Raw genomic sequence first — 18,686 nt, forward strand, 5'->3', positions numbered from 1 at the left:
CCCTCTCCACCGTCCACTATAGAAAAATATAAAGGAGAGTTATGTTCTCACTTGCCCTGCAGCACGCTGTCTCCTGTCCTTCGGCGCCAATGCAACTTGGTCGAGTCCCGTCTCTGCCAGCGGGCAGAGATCCGCTCTCCTCCCGACTCCTCTCCAGGGTAGCCTGTGGTCGCCAAAAAGCCTTTGTGTACTTCCAGCCGCAGCTCAGGCAGCCGCCCCAGTCAGGAATCCCGTTTCGTTCCCTTTTCCTCCGCTATCCTCACTAAACAGGTTGTTCCCAGATGGATTTTCTCTAATCCAGCAGTCCCTTGGCTCGACTCCTGCCAGTGTCCAGCTGCTCACTGAGATGTTCTGTCTGCAATTAGCCCAAACTGCAGATGGGTCTCGGGAGCCTGAAACCGCAACCTCTCCTCACTCCTCTGCCATCTTACTCCCCTCTTGAGTCGGTGCATTTTGACACCACTGAGGATTAAGTTTAAACCATGGAAAATATTATACTAATAATAATCCTGATAATAACAAGAATAAGGAGGAGAAGGAGAGTACATAATATTTATTGAGCACTTTCTAAATTCTGGGTACTTTTTCAAGCACTTTTTGTATACTGGCTTATGTAATCCTCACTCTTTGAGATAATATTGCTATTATTCCTAATACATTCCTAAAAATGTATGTGTAGAGATTTAAATAAATTGCCCAGGTCAGACAGCTAAGAAATAGTGGAACTGTAAAACAATCATGGATTGTGTAGCTTTTGAGACTATAATATTACTCATTAAACTCCCCAAATCTCAGTTTTCCTCATCTGCATAGTGGAGCCAATACTACTACAATAATAATAATTTCTGTCCCTGATAATATTATTATTTATGAGATTTTAATGCAGAGCCAATCATCAAAACATATTTTGAACCATGTATATGTAAATTAATATCTATAGAAAGTGTCAATTGAGGAAGGTAAGGGAACCTGTCAGTTGAAAGAAACAGATAATACCTTCTGTTGGCCCATTCTAATCAGTAAAAAATAATAGTTAGTGAATGGCTCCCATATGTGTAAGTTTGCCAGTTTAAAACTCAAGTTTTTGGATATTATCTGACTCATAGACAGCACAAGATTAGGACTAAGTACATACCTTATACAGATTTTAACTTTTGACTTGACTCAGAGCACTAATCATCAGGCTCAGTTTGCTCACTTGATAAGCCACATTTGTCAGGAAGAAAATGATTATGGCTATGTTAAAAGTCCAAAAACAAGTAATTAAGCAAAAATCTTCACTTCATTTTATTAACTTAATTAAAATTTAATTTAATTTTAAATATATACTGTTTAAAAAACTAACAAAAATTTTCACCTCAATTTATTAATTTAATTATAAAATTAATAATGTTAAGTTCTACCTGAGATCTAGCTTTCAATTAAATCAAAAGGATGCATTTAAGTATCTAAGAATTACATAAATTTACAAGCATTTAAATTATATATCAAAGAAAATGGGGACAGATTCATAGATGGAGAGCAGGATGACAGCTAGTAGGACTGAGGGAGATGAGGGAGTGGAGGGATTGAGCAAAAATGAAAAAGGATTCATGGACACGGACAACAGGGTGGTGATTGTGGGGGCAAGAGGGTGTAAGGGGACTAAATGGTCATGAAAAAATACACTAAAGATTTAACTCAAAAAATAAATTAAAATTTAAAAATAATAAAAATAAATTGTGTTATTTAAACCTCTTTAACAACCAATTTATAATTTCTGAAATTATATTATTACATACATTCTAGAAGGTTGACTATATTTCCTATTAATGATCTCAGAAACCTGAAGTCTTAAGAAAACAATACTGTGAAATGTGAACACTTTGGAAGGATTGATAGAAAAGAATAAAGAATGAAAGCCACTATGTAAGGTTTTATTAGGTTATTCCACCTGCAAAAACAGATGCTGTATCTGATTTAAATCATTTTGTCAGTGATATTTTAGGTACTTTCTAAGTGATAATCTTGATTTTAGAAGTTGAAAACTTTTAAAGTTTTAAAGATACCTCTGTTATACACAGTTATAACATTGCATTTTAAAAGTGTTTTTATTTTTTTCTCCTTTGGTTTAATGTTAAGTTTTTGATAGAAAAAAGCAATTACTTTCCATCATCTTATATTTTTTCCAAAATAATTGAGGCATGATCACATTCACACCAATTTATAAAAGTTGTTTTTCAGAAAACATTATAATCCTGTTTATTTAAAATCAATTGAAAATAAAACTATATATTTGGTTGTAGCCTAGAAATAGTCTATTTATTAGGCAGTGGCAGTGTGAAATCTGTTATTTATTTATCATTTGACTCTTTAATTCCATAGTTTCACTGTGCCTATTCCTTTCCTTACTCAGTCTTTCCCTCTCTTCTTGTATGACTTCCTTCTCTTCTTTTTGTGAAGTCAGAGCCACTATATTGGATCAGGAGTGATAGCAGTGGGAAGCAGAAAGGTACTTACATATTGTTACTTTTCAATCTGCCTCGACCCTTGAAGCAGATGGTTAAGAAAGCTTCACTTCTAACTGGGAAATTTATTGAGTGGGGATTAAAGATGAAAAAAAGAAAAAGGATTTACCAAAGGAAAGTGAGAAGTTGTATGCAAACATAATGTGACCTTTAAAAATACATTTGTGCCTCTCCATTCAATGGATGCTTTCTGAATCACGGAGAGACTTGCAGACAGTTCGGCCTTTTTTTTTTTTTTTTCTTTCTCTCTTTTTGTCAGGCAATGGAGTGTTTAAAGGTTGAGTTTTCTGACAAGAAAACCATTGGTAGAAATTATTCAGTACAAGCAAAGATTATTTGTTTTGATTCATAGAGACTCATTCTATAATTTTACTGATTTTGCCAGTTCTTTCTATGGTGGGAGAAGTGGAATTTTTGAATTAACATAATTCTAAAACACAGCTAATAATTTTTAGAGAATTAGGGACACATTTTTATTATTAAATTTTTTAAATGTCAACAAATAATGCATTTAAAAATGTCAACTTGAGGTTTCAATAACTAAGTCAAGCTTAAGTGGCATTTTGCCCAAAGGAATGTAAAGCATCATTCCATTTTTTAAAAAAATCAAAGAATTGTATACTTAGAGTGTTCATAACATAATTTAAAAATAAATTGCCTTGAAATTATCCCTAAGTTGCCATTTAGTACCATTACAATTTTAGATGCTTCAAGTTCAGACAATGATACTGTTGAAGCAGTATTTCTTTTTTTATCTTTTGCTAGCATCCAAGAATACTGAAGTATCTCAAATAAGGTTTTCTCAGACCACTAGCAATTACTGGAAAGAAAATTATAGTGAAAATCCATCTTTTACACAAGATCAGAAGTTGCAAAATACAATGGAAGATAGCTTTGGTCCTTAGAATAACTTACATAAAATAAATAATATTGAAAATTAAGGTATGTTTTTCAAAAATGAAACAGATCTAATATCCACTCATAACACTGAAATGTATATAAAACAACCTAGTAGTAAAAATTGAACAGCATGTTTCTGTAGTCCTATAAAACAACGGCGGTGCAGATAGACTCTTAAGAAGCTACACCATCGTCTCTCGAGATGGACGGCTGCCGATTATAAAACAATGATATCTGGAATGATGTTAGCTTGTTTTTTACCTATGCCATAAAACAAAGGTCCTATCACTTTTGATTTTCTTCTTCAATTTTTATTTTTTGCATTTTTTAAACATTCACTCTATCATTCTAATAATGATGGGTGATGCAGCTTTATGCAAGCACAATAATATTCACCATTTTCATGGAGTATTTTGTGAAGGTACAATTAGCCACAGCTATTGCATCATATCTATTGACTGGGCATGAAAGTTTTCATTTCTTACTTTACCCCTTCCTACATATACAAACTGTAGAATCTAACAAGCCTGGAGCTTTTATAAATACTTGATCAAAGTTAAAACTTGCACTAGAATGTACTGGTAGTCTCCAGGTGAGTATGGGGGTTCAAGGCTCACATATCCCCTGTGGCCCTTAAGTCCCTGGCTCTTCCAAGATATGCTTCATTGTAAGATCCTATGGAATATACCAAATACAATATTTTCATTAAAATACTGTTTCCACTAACACTTAATACTTCAACAGAATTCCAAGTATTATGGCAACTGCTATAATTATATTTTTCTCCACCAACAAAATTTCCTTTTGATTAACACAAATTTTCAGCAACTTTGATAACATTTTTATTTTCTGGATAGTGATTGTTTTTTCTTAACTGAACAATAATTTATTTGGAACTTGGGGAGAAGTGCTGTATTTTTATTAGATAATAAATATAATTTTTCTTTTTTAGATAAAGTAAGATTTTAGCCAGGTATGTTTTCTTCAGCTAATTAAACATCATGGAGCAGGTTTAGAAACTCTCTTCATGGAAAACAAATATTTGTGCTGTTCTGGTAGGACACTTTCTTTAGAGTTAAAGTGTATTAGTAAGATTGAAGAACTAAAATGGTAACATCATTTTCCAAAATAAATAAGCATTTACTGCTTTGCTTTTTAAAAAATATATTTATCCCTTTAGAGAATGACTTCCCTTATCAATAGCTATTATTTCTAAAATAAAAAAATTAAGGTATTTTTATAGTCACAACAAGAAAAATATTAACCTTTATCATTAAAAATATATGTGACAGCATTTGCATTAACATAATACTAATTTTCATTCTGCTGTGTGGAGAATCAATTGAGTATGCTTCAATTGATGTTTTCCAATTTTTAAGAAATTACACACAAAAAATTAAAATTTAATTAATTTAGATCTTTAAGAATAAAATTCTCAAAATAGAAATATAATGTGCCATCACAATGTGTTTTGTATGCATTGAGTGCACTGTCACTTCTATCTCATTAACAGAGGGCAATGTATTCCCAGGTAAGATTAGCAAAAAGGCAGAGTGAAAAAATAGTTAATATTTTGGGAATTTTGTTTTCATAAACTGATTAACAAAATATAGTGGTCATAAATTACTAGTTAATTTACAAGTATAGAATTGAGTTTCATATATAATAAAGTATATACTTTATTACAGATTGAAATAGTTTTTACCAAAAACTTCAGCAAATGCATAGAATATTAATTTAAGGACCTGAAGTTCCTAAAGTTAGAAGAAATATATTATCGAATGGTCCTATATTCATTCACCTGCTTCTTGCACTGTTATTTATATATTAAATTGTTATTTAATTACTTAGTTATGTATATTGTATTAATATTAATCAACCTAAGTTTTAAATTTCCTGAAGAATCTCAACTATGTTTCAAACTCTTTTAATGTTTACTAATATACAGCTCAGTTCAGGAGACTCATTAAATATTATTCTTTTGATTTGCTAATTCTCAAGTTTACACATATTTACAAATATACTGTTGGTGATAGAAAGTTTTGTAAAAAACTATAATAATGTTGACTTCAAAAAGCATCCAATATAGTAGAATCTGATGAATCAGAGAAAGTAATTGAGTTACCCGGTCTATGAGTTAAAAGGTAATAGGTAAATTTCAAAATGTCCAAATGAAATATTTATTGACAACAAGGTAAACTAGTGTAGTGGTATCCTCATAGTAGCAGAATATTGCCAGTAGTAGAGGACAAGAATTTAAATGTTGCTAAATTATTTGTGTGCTCAATAAGAGCTTTTATTTTTCCTATTGTGTTTGTTTAACATTCTAAGACTAGAAACATTCTTTAAAAAAATTTTAAAGATAGTTACTTATATTTAAGAACATATACATTAGTGGCTTTTAAAAATTGCAGTTGGGTAGTTAGCTACTAGTGATGAAGAATCAACACCATGTGCTTTAAATTTTGTTACTCTCTAAAAATAATAGAACAATTATATAGTGTTTGTATGACATCTATGTTCCTCATCTCATATCATTTTTAGAAAAATACTTTAAGATAAAGCATTATCATTATTTGCACATACAGTTGATGAAATTGAAAATTTAAAACCTCAGTACTGTACAATAAAGGCCTACAGGTATTGGATGACTAAAGATAGACCTGACCTTGGTCTGTGTGTTGCCAAAGTTCAGTTCTTATTCATTAAAACACCTGCTATTATCAATGTAAAACCTGTTGAAATGCTTTTGCTGTATGGAATTAAATCTTACCTTTTGTGACAGCATGGATGGACCTAAAAGGTATCATGCTAAGTGAAATAAGTGAGGCAGAGAAAGACAAATACTGTATGATTACACTTATATTTGGAATCTAAAGAGCAAAATAAATAAAATAGAAACAGTCTCATAGATACAGTGGTTGCCAGATGAGTGGGGGCTGAGGGGCTAGCTGAAAAAGCTGAAGGAATTAAGAACTACAAATTGATAGTTACAAAATAGTCATGGATGTGAAGTACAGCACAAGGAGCATAGTCAATAATATGGTAGTAACTAAGTACAGTGCCAGGTTCGAACTTGAAATATCGGGGACCACTTTGTAAAGTATATGATTGTCCAACCACTATGCGGTACACCTGAAACTAATATGAAATAATATTAAATGTAAACTGTAATGAAAAATAAAGTTAAAAATAAAATTCAATATGGTAATCATTAACAAAATAATATAAAATAGCCACCAGCAAGTACATAGGTGTAATTTATTGTTTTTGGTTTCTATCTATATGAACTCCACAAAGGTTTAGACTTTATGCACTTAAAAACATTTTCTCTTCTTGTTCTGATTATTTCAATAAATATTTTATTGGCTACAAATTCTAGACACTGGAGTTACAAATGAATCTGTGGTACTTGCTCATGAAGATAATAATATAATAAGTTAACTACAAGAAAAAATAATAATGATATAGTCCAGTTCAGTGCAACACAAACAGTAGAAAATGAATAACTGTAAAGAGCCATACAAGGTCAGCTGGAGGAGCATCTTTGAAAGCAAATATTTAATAACTGGGAGCAGACTTTTAGCCTGTTTATATGAGATAGCATGGTATTAATAATCATAAGTCAGAGTCATCTTGATAGATAGCTATTTAATTAATTATGTAAACACTCCACATTTTAACTAGTTAGAAACTATAAGCTGTTCAATATAATCTCATTTGATTTTATTGGTATACTTTGCAAATAATTATCTTGGAGCATATCAGGATAATCTTTTGTTTCATTTTCACTGTCTTTGTTAGGCATCTTTCTTTCCTCAGGAGGATGTTATCTCTTACAGTCATATTATTGTTAAAAGTCTATGGATCTATACTTAACTGGTGACCTAGAAGAACGATCCTAGCTGCAACAGCATCACCTGGGAACTTTTAAGAAATGCATATTCTCAGGCTCCTCCATAGACCCACTGAATCAGAAACTCTGGAGGTAGAGCTCAGCAGTTACCCTACAGATAACTCTGATGCATGCTCATATTTGAGAACCTCTGGCCTAGAAGAAATGTTACTCACTACTAGTATTGAGGAAGAGTTATAAGATCCACCTCACTGTGGGTCAATTCCTATCAAAAAGCTTGTCTGAATGTGATGGTAGGTGGTTGCATGCAGGATATACACACTCCATTTATTCCTTTAAATCCTCTAAAATCTAACCTTAATTAAGCAAGCCTGCTGATAGCCTCATAGCTATACCGCTATCATATTGACTTCATATAAAGTGACATTATATCAGTAGCCTATGCTTAGGGACTGTTAGGCTGCCTTTGCTCTGAGAAATCACCCACAGAACAGTCTAGGATTTTACACAGGTTTATTGAAGGAAGGTAGGGAGGGAAAGGGTTTAGAGGTAAGAGGGAAACTCCCTGCCCACCTTGAGGGCTGCAGGAATCCCCTACCTGTGCGTCTGCAGGCACCAACTCCACACTTTTCTGAAATACATTTCAGTGAGGATGAGTTTACCCATTAAGATATTTAACAGGTTATTTACATCTCCCTGATTTTCCCCAGTCAATATGTCATGTTAGGTCCATCAACATTTATTCTGGGAATAAGCAAATTCCATTTTCTTATGGGAGAAGTTGGGACCAGGTTAATTTGTTTATGGTTCATTTGCATATGTCAAAAGTCTGGGCAGGTGATTCAGCCACCGCCATGTTTTGACAACGAAAGAACAGAAAGTATAGGCAGCACAGATGCCCCGAAGGAACTGGGCTGGAGGGAGGAGTCTTTGGAATGTGATGAGCTACCACCATATGTGGAGCTTGCACAGCTGCAGTAAAAGCCGTGGTAGAAGCCACACTCCCTCCCTCCCGCTGGTTGTGCTGATCAGACTGCCATGTTCTGACATTTCCAGTCTTTTGTTTGTAATGAAAAGAATGATTCTGAGGTCCAGTGTCAAGGATGGAGGGTTTTAAGGAAAACGGGTATTGCAGTTGTTCTGGCTACTTCCTGCTGACATAGGGGCATAGTTAAAGTGCGCATTTCCCCCTGTGTCTGTATCTCCGCTGTTTCTTGTGCTGGCAGGGTTTGGTACCAAGGAGTAGACAAAAGCATAAGGGTGTGGGCTGTCTACACCATAGCTGTATTGAGGGTTCTTTTAATGAAGTTGACAAGGAGTCGCAGGAGGCAAGGTCCGAGGATGAGAGCTAAAAGTAGTGTTAGCAAAGGTGCAAGGAGGGGTAGAAGAATGGACTTTAGAGGGGCAGTTAAGTCAAACCATGAATCTGATGAGCTGTTCATCTTATCCCTTAATCAGGTAGCTCAATCTGTTAGCCTCTTAACTATGTCTTATACTGTTCCAGATTGGTTGACATAAAAACAGCAGTCTTCCCCCCCAAAAATCACAGGTACCCCCTCTATGGGAAGTAAGGAGGTCTAAAGCACTTCAATTTTGAAGCACAACTTTGGATAGGGAGTTTACCTGATATTCAAGTTTGGAAACAGCCTGTGCTGTATCCTCTAGGCTCTATTCATGCTCTAGGGATAATTCCGGATGATATTTGAGGGAAGTTCCCAGCACTGCCACTCCCATTGCGACTCCAGTAGTAATGCCAAAGGCTGCCAGGATGGGGTTAGTACTGGAGTTTGCTTTACTCTTACTGCTCTAGAAAGGGGAATAGGAATATCTAAGTCAGGTGGCATCATCTTTAGGGGAGGTGTGGTAAAACAGAGAGGGTATGTAAATTTTGTCGCTGGGTTCAGACGAGAGGCCAGGTGATTCTCGTGTTGCTCCTGATGTGTTATATCAGAGGAGAGTTGGCAGGTGACCCAGAGGGCTACAAGATCCTGAATGTTGAGTATGAGAAACACAAATGGGTACTTGCTGGCCTTGGAGGATGGAGACCCCAGTGAAGACTGGTCCTGCAATAGATAAGGACTTGACATAAGTCAAGAGGTTTTTCAGATATTGGTTGGCTAAGTAAGTGGAGTTCACAGGGTAGGGGGTGGGGCGGTGTGAATGCAGAGAAGAGCCACAGGCGGCATGTGGGGCCAGGGTTCCCAGACCTGTAAAGCAAGCTGAGTTAAGTGGCTTTTAAGAAGGCCATTCATGCGTTCTGAATGAGGACTGAGGCCGGTAAGGAACATGCAGTTTCCAAGTAATGCCCAAAGTTGTGCTGACCTGTGAAGTAATTTTAGAAATAAAGGCTGGGCTCTTATCAGATGGTAGGCATTGAGGCAATCCAAGCCTAGGAATAATTTCTGTTAGCAAAATGCAAACAACCTCATTTGCTCCTTCTGATGTAGTGGGAAAAGCTTTCACCCAACTGGAAAAGGTATCTACTTTTTATCTTTTTTTTTTTTTTTTTTTTTTTTTTACCTTTTTAACCGGTGGCATGTGAGTGAATTCAATTTGCCAGTCTTGTCCTGGAATTTTCCCCCTGGCCTGGTGAGTAGGGAATGGTGGAGGTCTATCTTTGCCTTGAGCGGTCTCCTTTCAGCAAACTAAGCATTGACAAGTGATCTTGGTGAGGGTGCTAAGAAGTTGGATGTTATGTAGGATGGGTGCCAACAGATTAGTGAGAGCCTTAGGTCCCAGGTAGGTTTGTCGGTGTAAAGCATGTAGGATGTCTTTTTCGTGGCCCTGGAGCAGGATGATGCAGCCACTAAGGGTAAACCATCCATTGCGAAGGGTGGCTCCTAGCTGTGCATAGTCCTGATGTTCCTGGTTCATATACGAGGGTGGGTAGTCCAGCAAGAGAAAACATAGTTCAGCAGTTGATTGTCAAGCTTGTAACTGTGCTTCATAGTTAGCTTTAGGGTTACTTTGAGTTACATGGGTGTTGGCATGCTGATGTCCTCAGCAGAAGATGATAGCAGCCTTCTTTGGTAATCGGTCTGCTTGTAAAACTCTTAGGATCAACTTCTTGTTGACTGTTGAAGATTGCTTAGCTGTGAGATATCCTCATTCTCTCCAAATTGGAGCATGGGAATGCAGGATATGGAAAACATACTTAGAATCAGTATAAATGTTGGTTTCCATTCCTGCAGCTCTATGAAGAGTCCCGGTTAGGGCAATGAACTCAGCCTGTTGGGAGGTAGTCCCAGGAGGTAGTCCCAGGAGGTAAAGGCCCTGACTCTATTACTCTATCAAGGCTCACAATAGCATATCCTGCCCCATGTTCCAAGGCCTTTAGGGAGCTGCCATTGATGTATCAGGTAGGTACATGCCTGAGGATAACGGGGGGAGAGATAGTGCGAGAGCAGCCCAAGAATGGGTGCTGGGAGGCAAAATGAGAGGGTCCTGGACTGGCAATGGCTTGTCTTTAGCCAGTGAATCAGGAGGGGAGGGGGTAAGGGAGAAGGGTTTATCACAGGGGGAGCTGTTGACTGGAAGGCGGCATACGGGAGGGGGAAAGGGTGTCCAAGGTCTGAGGGGTCTGCTTCTGTAAAAGATGAGGACTTGGGGGGGGGGTCATCATGGGAGTTTGTCAATGCAGAGGAAATATAGGCAGAGGTCAGTTGAAGGAGAATAAGTTGGAGGGGGGAGCAGGAGGATCAAAGGGACAATCTACTGCGAAGAATAAAAATGTCCTCCACATACAGAACTTCAGAACATTTGCCATCACACTTAAAGTAGTTGCTGAGATCAGTAAGAATTTGGAGGACAAATGTTCCATGTTTCAATCAATGGTATTTGTTATGAAGAGAATATTGAGGCCAGGCTATAGTGGATAGAGAAATTACCTTTTTTAGCTTTACCTGGGATCCTATTTGAAGGGTCTGACAGAGACAACCCTAAGGGGAGTCCTTCAGATGTAGGGATTGATGTGCTCCCGTGGTACTGAGAGTAATGACTCAGAAGGTGAGCCTGAGATTAAATGAATCAGGAGGGTTAAGGGGTATCCTCACTTAAGTTGCCGATTCTATGAGGCTCAAAGACCCCAAGCAAACTGTTTGGGGGTGAGGAGGGCATCCTCAGCCAGCTCTGGAAGTTCAACTGAGTGCGAAGTTTTCAAGGAGCAAAGGCCTCAAACAAACTGTCCACAAGGTGGGTGTCCCCAACCGCTGGGGGTAGTTCATCAAGATGCAAGGCCCTAAGGAAGACCAACCTAGGCCTAGAATTTTCTAACAGAATCAAAGCAGGCTCAGAAATTAGATGGTCAACCTGATGAGAGACTCGCCCAATGAGATGAAACTTGACTAGTTGGTGTCTGGTGTGGGAGGAGGGAAGGCCATGGCAAAAGGTCTGGAGGTAGAGTCATCAGGGCAGATCAGATGTGCAAGGTGGAAGAGGAGGGGAGGGTGAGAGGATACCCAAAGACAGAACCAGGGGGTAAGCCTGGGACATGCTGCCTCAGTCCACTGCTCTCCTGACTGCAAGCTACCAGTGACTGCTCTCGGAGAGAAAGGGAGGCGGGGCAGGATCAGGCAGGCAGATTTCCCTAGCAAGGCACAAGAGGAGGGGGTTGAGGGTTCTGACAGACAGGATCAGGAGGTAACCCACTGTTCCCCTACCTATAGGCCACTCCCAGGAAAAAAGGGGGTCAGGTGGGCAGATCTCTCCAGCAAGTTGAGAGAGAAGGAGATGAGAGGGTACCGACAGACAGGATTGGGGGTAAGCCTGGGACGTGCTGCTGCAGCCCACTGCTCCCCTGGTTACAAGCTGCTGGTGACTACTCTCAGAGCCCCTCCCGGGTTTTGGCACCAAACTGTCAGGCTGCCTTTGCTCTGAGAAATCACCCAGAGAATAATCCAGGATTTTACAGCTGGTTTATTATAGGAAGGGAGGGAAAAGAGTTAAAGATAAGAGGGAAACTCCCAACCACCTCGAGGGCCCATAGGAGTCCCTTGCCTGTCTGTCTGCAGGCACCGGCTCCACCCCTTTCCCTGAACATACATTTGGTTAGGGTGAGTTTACCCATTAACACATTAAATAGGTTATTTACATCTCCCCGCTTTTCCCCAGTCAGTATGTCATGCTAGGCCCATCAACATTTCTTCTGAAAATGAGCAAAGTCCATTTTTATTTCTTATGGGAGAAGCTGGGAATGGGTTAATTTGCATATGGTTCATTTCCATATGTCAAAAGTATGGGCGGGCAGTCCACTTGCTGCCATGTTTTGACAATGAAAGAACGGGAAGTGTAGGCAGCACAGATGCCCCAAAAGAACTGGGCTGGAGGGAGGAACCTTTGGGATGAGAAGAGCCACTGCGTGGGGCTTGCACAGCTAAAGTAAAAGCCATGGTAGAAACCGCACTCTCTCCTGCCAGTCACGCCAACCGGACTGCCATGTTCTGACAGAGACATAATAATTTTTTTAAGCCTATTTAATTTGCTACTTTATTTAATCCATGAATGTTGTAGAGGATGATCTTTAGTACCTTCTCCAGTATTTGTTTTGCTGCCAAGATACACTGCGGAAAAAATCAAAGTCACATTTCATTGTTAAGAATAATTCTGTTTATGAACTACTTATTTTCTTTCATCTTATACAATGACCTTGCAATTTCATTATGATTCTCTATTCATATAAGCTCTAGAAAATCTTAGCATTAGATTTATGGCTAACTTCTAGCAAATATATAACAATAATGTGACTGTCTTATATTTCAATTCTTTTTTTCTTGGCTTTTAAAAAATACTTTTAACTTGCCTTCTTATTTTGTGCAATACAATAACCATGTTAAGTTCCTTTATAAAAACAAATTGAAATATTTTTAAATAATTAACTAATATTAAAAAATATGTACTTACAGAAAATGGCGAACTCTACAAGATTTTGCCAAAGACTAGAAGTGTTCAAAAGGGATCAACACAGTTTTTAATAAACACAGTGGATTCAAGAATATAAAGTTATTAGTGATAATCTGGTCAAAATAAGAAATTGAAGCTTACAGTGGTTTATAGATTTGCTGATGATTAATGAGGCTGATTAATGGTAGAACCAAGGTGAAAATTTAGCTTACTTATCCTAGATGTTTAAGTACTCCTTTTATTGTGTTGTGAGGCCTAAAGTCTTTTCCATTATTTACAATTATATGTTTACTCTAAAAATACCACACACGCACACACACAGGAGTATAATAAAGTAGGTTTACAGAATACCAAAAAATCATACAACAATAAATAATAATATAAAAATAAACTGTTTCATGTACTCACAACTGTAAACCTACTTTTGCCCTCCTTGTACATATGCAGTGTATCTATTTAATAGTAGTAGAACATTAGAGGTACACAATTTTGAGAGAGTAGGTGAAGAAGTTGAGGCCTTAAAGAAATATAGCTATTTATTAGTAGAATGAAGGCTTTTTATGCCTTGCAGTTGAATTTCTGCTGCCATAAAGAAAGCCAGACACCCCCTCTCCCAAAAAAGAAGCTCCTTTCATATAAAATCTAATTGTAATATGTGATAGTGTAATTCTTGCAGAGATGCCATTAGCAGGAATAAAGATGAGGAATTATTAAAAGTCACTTAATTGTGCCCACCTCTACTTGAAGTATGACCTATTCTTTTACCACATTTATCAATCTTCTTATCCACTCCATTCCATAAATGTATATCACAACTCACAACAGAGGTAAGTGAGTGAGCTGTACAGTGATAAATTTTTCTGCTTAGGAGAAATTACATTCACTAACTTGAGCTACTTCAGCATGAAATTGAAAAAGAATCATTTTGCCTTAATTTACATTCTTGATTCAATGAGAAAAAAAGCGAATTAAGCCAACAGAACTACAGATTTATTGCCTCATATATTAAAGGTAAACTAATTATTATCATTAGAAGTTTATCAAATTAAATACCCCCCATTTATTAGAGTGGATTTTAAGCAAGGTTATCAAGGTTAGATATGCTGAACCTATATATATTTTCAAATATTCTCTTTGTCTTTCGTTCCATTTTATTGTTTTCTGATACATCTTTATCAATACTCCTTTGCAATTTTTATTTCTCACCTGAGTAGTGCACATCATTTCTTAATCAAAATCACTGGAATAGTGCTGCAGTTCACTAGCCTTATAAAGTGCTATTTGCCTTGAATAAATTACATGAAAACATGTTGATTGATAGATGTTGCATGTCAGAAAAGAAGATAACTGTATCTTCTTCAGCTCACTAAAAGGTCATGCACACAGAGTGATAGGAAGAGCCACAGACAACTTTGCGATAAAGTGTATCATGAAAAGACATGTAATCTTGCATCCATGATGTATGGGTTTGAAAGACATTTTTTTCTAATACAAATCATAGATCCAGTTACTTTAACCTGTAAAAGTAACAATAAAAAATGCTTTACTTCAACAGTATTCTCAAATACTTCAGTAATACACAATTTCTCCTTTTCTTATGTAGTTAGAATAATGAAATTCATAATCATTTTAAATACACCCTTTAAGTTACTCAAAATATTATATGAATATGACAGTTTTGAGAAAAATCTTAATTTTATAAGATTTATAAAATAAACGTGTATAAAATACACATTTATGTAACAGTCTTAGAATGAAAGATGTCTACACGTAGATAAATCTTTAATATTAATAAAACGGAAACAAGATTTCTAGCCATTTCTGACCTTTAACTTTGATTTTCTACATACCTAACAGACTCTGGAGAAAAAAGAAAATCTTTGGGTTGAGGCTTCAGTTGTGGTTTGTTTTGTTTTGTTTTCCAGACCATCAGTATACTTCTAAGTTATGCAATTTAAAAACTGCATTCTCCTAAGTGTTTGTATTAAGGAGATATAACAAAAAAATATTTTTAAACCCTTTAACTTTGAATATTATGATTTTTGTCATAAAATATGCTTGAGGTATATTTGTGATACCTATTTAGTCTCATGCTAAAAAATCTGTTCATCAATATTCTATATCTCTGTGTTTATAACCTAGTTTATCTTTGAAAAGTTTGGTTAAAAAATCTGACAATGTTTTAGAAATAGTTTTTAAAATAAGATTGAATGTTTTTAATCACAAAAGACTGACCATGTCTTATCTATCCCAAATGACTTGTTCTACAGCAGAGCTGCCAAACTGTCAAACTGTCCAGTTTCAGTACATAACAAAGATTCTGTTGTATTATGAAGATATTCATAACAATTTTTATGGAAGGCTGAAAGTGTGTAAATTCACAGTTGTAGTGATAACATGGTCCTCTTCACTGTTGGCTTGTTTATATTGGCACAGATCCCCAAAGTGGAGACTGACAGTCATGCAGAAATCTGGTATTTGAGCTGAAATTTACACACTTTAAGTGAAGAACTAAACAGGCTTGTGTTTTCTTTTTCTTACTCAAAAAGTGCAAGGTTACACAATATAGATGGTTTTCATCTTTTTCCACAAATGCACAGATTCCTGGGATATAAATGACTGAATTCATCACCAATTCATCAGGGACGCTGAGCTATGCAGTTCTGTTTACAGTGGCAGAAAGTTAATATAAATTTTCATCAGAAGGGGAAGTTTACACATATGATTCTATTTGTCCTTCATTATTAGCACCTGAGTCTAGGCTAGAACGCATAATTGTCTACAGGCACAGGCCAAATAGATGCAAGAGAAAGGCAAATAAGCACACCAAATATAATTTTATGGTTGTCTGTTACAATTCTCTCACTGGGATTCTTAATCTAGAAAATCAATAAACAACAGGAGTGAAACTCTTTTCCTCTGCTCAGGCATGGCAGAGCCTAAAGTAGAACACAAAAAGACCATTGTGCTTTTTTTGCTTTGCTTTACTTTATTCTTCCTGTGAAGTTTATTGGATCAGTTTCTACTCAAAGCAAAATATATCCTGAGTCAGTCTGTTAATTTTATACATTTTTTTCAATCAGCCTTCTATTAAATATGGCAGCAAATTTGACATGACAAAATAGTACCTTCATTAAATTTTCTAAAATAAGTTAACTCAGGGCATCTATTTACTTTAAAAATGTTGTTATATTGTACTGTGTTGTCATCAGGAAATTTGTGAAAACCAGACAGTCAGAATAGATTAGTGCTATCTAAGGATAACAATGGAGAAACCAAAATAATGATGTAAAGCCACAATCAATGATCCTCATTTTAGTACATGCTCTTTTTTCATATAGCTAGAGGTAAAAATATCAAAAATAGCTTATTCTTAGATATCATGTGTTATCAAAGTCAAGGATATTTTATAATATTTAATTTTATATTTAGTATGAATGTCAATATAATTTATTTTGTTAGAATTTTGTCTTTTAAGTTAAATTAATTTTAACTAATTCACATTTTACAACTAATGAAAGTTGTTTACTTTCTGTAATCTGGCTTCATTATAAACTTTCACTTTATTTTATTCTTTCTTGTGGTTGAACTCCATTAATACAGAACTTTGCTTTTTACTATCCCTGTTTTTTTCCTTAATAAAAGTTGCTGCTTCTTTGTTTAATAGGCAAATTCAAAAATTTTATATTTATGTATTTGGGGGCGTCAATAAGTGTCCTTTAAAAAAAGACTTATGTCTTTCCTAACCAAGAATAAACACAGATTTAGACTTAATACAATTCATAGAGCTTCAGTTCCCTAATGTGATGGTTAGGTAGTAAGCAAAAATAAAATATTGGAAAAACATTTTTAAAGTGATAGTATATTTCTTACAAATGAATATTTTGATAATATTCACATAGTAGGTTAATTTAAAAAAAACACAGAGTTCATTTGTTGTATTAAATGTGAGATGACCGAGGAGGCTGAGGTAATTCCAGCAGGCAGAATGTGGATGAACGGGGGGCTGCTGCACGCTCAGGCAGGTCAGCACTGAGCAGAGCAAGCACCATCCTTTTATTGAAACCTGAGGGCGGCAATTACAGGATACACACCATATTGCTTAAGGAGAAAACAGGATACCCAGGTTCAAACATTAACTACTTTAAGTACAAAACAAAATTATAAGTCCTTAAGGCTAAGCTTCAAACAAGATGATAAGACAAGGGAGTAATGGAGTACTCAGCAAAATCTCTTTGTTCTCAGGATACCATAGCTCAGTGGCCTGGAACAGCTTGCAGCTGCTGGCATTAGCAAGTCCATCTTGCTTATCTGAGTCACAGGACACCTGGTCAGGGGGGGTGGGGGCATAAAGAAATGCCCCTACCCAGAGACTTGATTTCCACCAACATCATTTCTTATGGTAATCTTTAGTCAATTCATTTTCCAAATTTTTCCATTTATTTTTCTTCATCTCATAATCTATACTTTAGTTATTACATTGATTATTTAGAATTTTTAATTATTTCTTTATTTTCATTTGTCCTTCTTATCTTGACAATATTGTCAAGTTTTTTCATTTAAATTTCTCAAAAGAATGTTGAATCATGATGATAGCCTTTCTTTCTATTTATATTTGTGCAGATGATACTCTGAGCAGCATTTGTAAAGTAAAAGGCTGATACACCACAATTGACCAATAGCAAGGGTTGTTTCTGTCCCTAGTATAATATTATAAACAGTTCCACTACATTTTACTTACTTTTAAAAGTAAAACCCGCTGGAGTTATGTAAAATGTTAGTAACATTTTATCTTTTAACTTGTGCTTTATCTATAAAAATATTGAGAAGTTTCTGCATCAGTATTCACTCAGAATAGAAAAAGTCACACAGAGAAGTTTGTGTCAAAATGACAATCATCTGTATGAAACTAAACAAATTATGCAAATAGACAGATGTTTTTCATATATACAATATGTGGATAAATTTTTCAGGGTTCATACAGATGTTTGGAATCATGTTGAAATCATCATAACCTCTTTGTGACCTCTTTTTTTCCTTATCAGGTAGACAGAAATTAAATGACTTGTTTAAAAGCATTTGGTATTGGATTTAAAAAAATGTTTAGGACCTCACTATGCTTTGACATTAGATTTTTTTCCACCAGAACAATCTGAACTCAAACTATATCTGTAGACTAAACAATTAGTTGACTGTATTTAATTAAAAGTTTTCCTTGACCAGCATGATTCAACTGGTTGAGCATTGTCCCACAAAGTGAAAGGTCACCGGTTCGATTCCTGGTCAGGGCACATGCCTGGGTTGCAGGCCCAGTTCCTGGTTGGGGCATGTGAGAGGTTAACTGGTCAATGTTTCTCTCACACATCGATGTTTCTCTCCCTCTCTTTCTCCCTCACTTCCACCTCTCTAAAAATAAATAAAATATTTTAAAAATTAAGTTATTTACTTTGACTATTAATTACTTCTCAATTATAGTCATTAAGTTTTCATATACACACATCATAAAACACTGTTCTTTCTCTATT

At 35.8% G+C, this 18,686-nt stretch overlaps 1 protein-coding gene across 1 annotated transcript in view; it reads left to right on the forward strand.

The window, feature by feature from the left end:
- The window catches only part of FOXP2 (forkhead box P2), a 370,651-nt gene that overhangs the window by 96,248 nt on the left and 255,717 nt on the right, over positions 1 to 18,686 (forward strand). The window lies entirely within an intron of this gene.

The sequence above is a fragment of the Furipterus horrens genome, unplaced genomic scaffold (assembly GCF_987537825.1).
Source record: "Furipterus horrens unplaced genomic scaffold, mFurHor1.1.pri manual_scaffold_9, whole genome shotgun sequence".
NCBI lineage: Eukaryota > Metazoa > Chordata > Mammalia > Chiroptera > Furipteridae > Furipterus > Furipterus horrens.